This window comes from Macrotis lagotis, chromosome X (assembly GCF_037893015.1).
Source record: "Macrotis lagotis isolate mMagLag1 chromosome X, bilby.v1.9.chrom.fasta, whole genome shotgun sequence".
Lineage (NCBI taxonomy): Eukaryota > Metazoa > Chordata > Mammalia > Peramelemorphia > Peramelidae > Macrotis > Macrotis lagotis.
In genome coordinates this window covers 194,766,665-194,772,664 of record NC_133666.1, presented here as the reverse complement: position 1 = coordinate 194,772,664, position 6,000 = coordinate 194,766,665, and positions in this window count along the sequence as shown.

The window sequence follows — 6,000 nt, the reverse complement described above, 5'->3', positions numbered from 1 at the left end:
ATGTGTACCTAATCTTTACCTCCTTTGTCTCCTCCACTAGGATATATGCTCCCGAAAAGCTGGGACTGTTTTTGCCTTTCTTTATATCTCTCATATTTAAAATAGGTGCCAAGAACACAGGAAAGCTTTAATAAATTCTTGATGACTGACTTCCAAATAGATACTAACTCCTTTTGACTCCTTTTTGATTTTTTCCTTTCTAGTGCCAAGATCAGTTTGCTTGGCAAAACAACAAATATAGCAACAACAATAACAGATGTGAACTAAGACAGCTCTGCCTTTCCCCCCATGATTAGTTATCTTTGTCCTTTCCAACCTGAGCAGCTACAGTACCATACCATCTTTGACTTTTTCCTCAAAATAAACTAAAAATATCCATTATTTTTGTTGGCCTTAGTTTTCCTCATTATCAGCTCATTGTAAGTGTTAGTATTTCCAACAATCAACATTTATTTACCTTCTATTATGTGCCAAGCACTGTGCTAAGTGCTAAACTATTCTCATAGCATCTTCCCATGTGCTTGCATTAGTCATTTCAAACTATGTGTTCTATAGGTCATTCAAATGTATCATGTCTTCTAAATCATAGCTAATTATTTCTGTTCTGTTCTGATTTGTATTTTCTGCATTTCTTAAAACTCATTGGTATGTTTTCTATAAATCCATGTAGTTTATCTTAATAAAATTTGACAATATTTTTTGCTTTTCATACTATAGTAATTTCCAAGTGTACCTTCCCTGTCAGCAAATGAGCTATTCCCACCTTTATGACAAAGAAAGTCATTTGTGCAAACCTACAACAGAATCATCCCAACTGCCCACATGTACTATATATTATATTTCTTATAGCAAGTACTATTATATTCCATGAATTTATGAACATGTCATGTGTTGTTCAGTTATTTTTCAATTGAATGGAACCTTTCGGTTTCGACATTTTTACTGTTTCTACATTTTACTACAGTTATTCTTTGGTATATATAGAAACTTTGTCTTTGATCCCTCTCATGTTCAATAGTGGACTAACTGGATGAAAAGGAAGATAATTTAGTCATTTTTTGGTCATAATTTTCCACATTGTTTTCTATAATATTTGGAACAATTTACACCTCCACAAATTCTGTCTAAATTAGTGTGACTATAGTAGGATTATACTATAGTTCTTTCTTGGGGATGAGCAGTGGAAAGATCCTTGCACCTTCATTTCAGAAAAAGTACATCCATTCTCTTGGTTTATTGAAATGATTGTTGTTCTTGTTCTCAAAGAGGACCAAAATGACATCATACTGTTGGGGTAAAGGTATACTGTGTCCAACAATGGTTGAGCAGACTGATACATACTCACAAGGTTTCACACAGGTTGGGCACAAATATTCCATGTGAGTGGAGATATTTCTAAATTTGTATATCTCATAAGTTTCTTTTGAACTACTGCAGTTCTGCTTTTCTGGTAGAGTACAATACCTTCTTTTATATAGGCATACCAAGTTGGGTGACTGTGCCACTGTTTCCTGTGTCTCACAATGAATTCTACTGAGATAGAACTCTGTGGAGATATTAAAGAGGCATTTTTTACCCCCTAAAGCCTGTTCGGCTTTTTGGTTTTTGAATGGAAAGGACAATTAATTCTCTGAAGTCCAGAATGTTGGTGGACCAGCCATTCTTCCCAGTCAGTACTGGGTTGCCATGAATTCATTGATTTCTAAGTAAACCGTTTCTGGGATGGGATTGCCTTTATTTGGGTCTTCTTTCCTTTTATATAAGATACGTGAGATTTTGAAAGACAGTTGGCATCTTTCTCTTTCTTGGCTCTGGAATAGTGGATTGTTTGGGAGGCTGTTAGAGCCATTGTAGGGGTTATTGCTAAGAGAGAAAGGGTCAGGTATCATCCAAAAGACATTTATTTATTTATTTATTTTTGGATTGTACTCAATGAAGTTGAAATGTAAAATAGCTAATAAGCAACTCTCAAATTTTTTGCAAATGGCCCAACAAGATTTGAATATGTTTATTGAAATCAGTCTATGATTCTTTATTGCTTAGCATGCCCTTTCTATGTGAGAATAAAGCTTACTATTCATACCTGATTCATATTTATAGTCTCCTTTTCACATTCTCCTGCCCTGTTGGAGAGGATTCTTTAGACTAGAGTCTCCCAAATATAATGTAGGGGTAGGATTGAATCACTTGTTCATCTCTTAGAAGACAATAAATCCTGGAGCAATGAGTTTAGAGTGAATATGGAGGGAAGGGAAGGTAGAAGGTAAAAGGTAGTGTGAAACTGTTGAAGATTTGCAGCTCCTGTAGCATAATCTAGAGGTGCCTGGTTCATTGCATTGCTAGGATAGCAAAGTAGATGACAATTTCACCAAGACAGATTATTTCCATCTCTTAACATCTTCATGGAGAGAAAGCTTGATGTAAATGATACATGGGTTCACATTCATGTGTAAGCCTATTGGATGTATTAACCTAAGCTTATCATTTATTTTTTTCTTCTTCTTAAATTCAAATTCCACATTGGACACACATTTGCCACATGAAACTGGCTAAGTAACTTAACTTCTTAATGCCCCTTGAGACTCTCTAAGTTAGATTTTTGCCCCCTTTTTTAAGTCAAGAACTCCTTTGGTAGTCTGGTGAAATCTAAACCCTTTTTCAGAATATTTTTTCAAACTCATAAAATACTTAGAATTCCAAAGGAAACCAGTCATACTGAAATAGTTATAAAAAAAATTTATAGACCCTAGATTATGAACCCTTGCTCTAAGACAACAGTTGGAAAAATTTGTGAATTTGCATTGGTCATCTTAACTTGATGCTCCCTATACTGATGACATCACAATTCTGGACAAAAAGAAAACGAAAACACTTTGATAGACATACACAGTCTTTCCTACTCTTTGATTTCTCTCATTTAACTTATGTCTTACCCACTAAATTTTTTAAAATTTTCTACTTCAGTTTAATTTTTCTTCAGTTAATCTTTTCTTTTATTTTCAAAACTATTTATTTAATATTTTAATTTCTCCCAATTAAATTTAAAAAACATTTTTAACATTTAGTTTTTTAAAATGTTAAGTTCCAATCCCCCCCCCCTCTTTCTTCCCTCTCCATTCATTGAGGTTACCAATTTTGTATAGGTTATGTATGTGCAATCATGAAAAACATATCTCCATATTAGTTGTGCTATGAAGAAAACATAGACCAAAAAAAAAACAAAGAAAAAATAAAGTTAAAAAGTATGTTTTGATTTGTATTTAGACTCCATCAATTCTTTTTCTGCTAAATTATATTATATTAATTATTCCTTATAAATCCTTTAGACCTTAGATCATTGGACTGCTGAAAATAGCTAAGTTATTCACAATCAAGTATTGTACAATATTACAGTTACTATGTATAATGTTCTCCTGGTTCTGCTCACTTTAGTTTTCACAGTTTTATTGCTCTTTGGGCTTAGTTTCAAATTGTTTTCCAGAATGGTTGGATAATTCATAACTCTACCAACAGTGCATTAATGTCTCAATTTTTCCACATCCCTTCCAACATGTTTCTATCATATTAATCAATATAATAGACAATTTTTAATTTGAATTCCTCTAATGAATAGTGTTTAGAGAATTTTCCCATATGACTGTATTCATTGATTTGATTACTTTGAAAACTGCCTGTATATATCCTTTGATTATTTATCATTTGGGAAATAGCTCTTATTTTTATAAATTTGACTCCATTTTTGAGAAGTGAAACCTTTATCAGAGATATTAGTTGCAAAATTGTTTTCAAAGTTATAATTACTGTATTTCCTTTCATCTTATTTCTTCTTGTTTTTCCAGCTCTCTCTCCTTTCAACCTATCCCTCCTCAGAAGTGTTTTGACTATTAGCTTACCCATCTGTAATCCCTCAACTTCTCTTATCTTTTTCCCCTCACATTTGGATATAGATTTCTATACTCAAATGAAGGTGTATGTTATTCCCTCTTGAGCCAATTCTTATGAGAGTAAATTTCAATGTACCAATGCACCTCCCATATCATTTTTCCCCATTGTAAAAGTTCTTTTTTGCCTCTTCTTATGCAAGAATTTACTCACATTCTACCTCTCCCCCTTCTAGTTTATCCCTATTTCTCACCCCCTTCATTTTATTTTTAGAGATTATTTCATCATATTCAACTCATACCTATACCCTCTGTCTATGTAGTTAAACCTTATTGAATTCCTTGTGATTTTTTTCTGTTGTTTATTCTTTTATTATTTTTATCTATTGTGCTTCTATTCTTTTTATGCTTCTCTTGAGTCTTGCATTTGAAAGACAAATTCTCTACTTAATTCTGGTCTTTTCATCAGAAATGCTTGAAAGGTCTCTATTTTGTTGAACATCCCATTTTTACCCAGAAGGATTATATTCAGTTTTGCTGGGCAGGTAATTCTTGGTTGTAATCCAAGATCTTTTACCCTCCAGAATATCATATTCCAAGCCTTCCAACCTTTTTTTATCTAGATGTTTGTCCTATCCTGACTGTGGCTCTACAATATTTGAATTGTTTCATTCTGGCTGCTGGTAATATTTTTTCTGCAACCTGAAGTTCTGGAATTTGGGTTTAATATTCTGGAAATTCTCATTTTGGGATTCTTTCAGGAACTGATTGGTGGATTCTTTCAATTTCTATTTTACCCTTTGATTTTGCAATATCAGGGCAGTTTTTCTTGAATAATTTCTTGAGAAATTATGTCTTTTTTTAATGATGGCTTTCATCTAGTACAATATTTATTAAATTATCACTCCTTGATCTGTTTTCCATTTTGGTTTTTTTTTCAATGAAACATTTCACATCATATTTTCTTTTTTGTTTTATTCTTTGAATATTGTTGTATTGTTTCTTTTTTTTTAATGTTTTTGCAAGGCAAATGGGGTTAAGTGGCTTGCCCAAGGCCACACAGCTAGGTAATTATTAAGTGTCTGAGCCTGGATTTGAACCCAGGTATTCCTGACTCCAGGGCTCATGCTTTATCCACTGCGCCACCTAGCTGCCCCTGGTGTATTGTTTCTTGATGTCTCATGGAGTCTTTACATTGTCCTTATACAATTCTATTTTTAAAAAGTATTATTTTCTTCATTGAACTTTCTTCAGTGAATCTTTGTATATCTTTTTCCATTTGGCTAATTTTAAGACATTTTTCTCTTCACTAGATTTTTGTGTCTCTTTTACCATTTGGCCTGTTCTGATTTTTTTTTTTTTTTTAGATTTTTCAAGGCAATGTGGTTAAGTGGCTTGCCGAAGGCCACATGGCTAGGTAATTATTAAGTGTCTGAGGTCAGACTTGAACACAGGTACTCCTGACTCCAAGGCTGGTGCTCTATTCACTGCGCCACCTGGCCGCCCCTGTTCTGATTTTTTAAAGTTGATATTTTTTCAGTTTTTTTTAATGAATCCTTTACTAAGCAGTTGCCTCTTTTTTCACTACTTTCTCCATTCTCATTTTTTTCAATTTTTCCTTTACATCTCTGATTTTAAAAATTCTTTTTGAGTTCTTTCAGGAATTGCTCTTGCATGAGACCAATTCACATTTTTCTTTGAGGCTTTGGCTAGCAGTTTTAACTTTGTTGTCTTCTTCTGAGTTTGTTTTTTGCTCTTCCCTGTCTTCATTAAAAGCTTTCTATGGTCAAAATCTTTTGTGGTTGCTGTTGTGGTTTGGTCACTTTTTCAGTCTAGTTCCTGACTTTGAGCTTTATATTAAAGTTGAAGGGGCGCTGTCCCAAGTTTCTGGGTTTTTCAGTTATTTTCAGAGGCAGTTCTGAGAGACTGTAAGCATTTGGTTCTTCCAAGGTGGTAAGATCTAAGGAGGGGTGTGTTTATTATTCCCCTGATCTATGCTCTGGTCTGTGAGTGACAATAAGCACTTTTTTTTTCCCTCCCTGGAATTGTGACAGGGTCCATGTGCCTATGTGACTACAAGCTCTGGTATACTAGTGTTCCTTCCCACTCTCGGACTGTG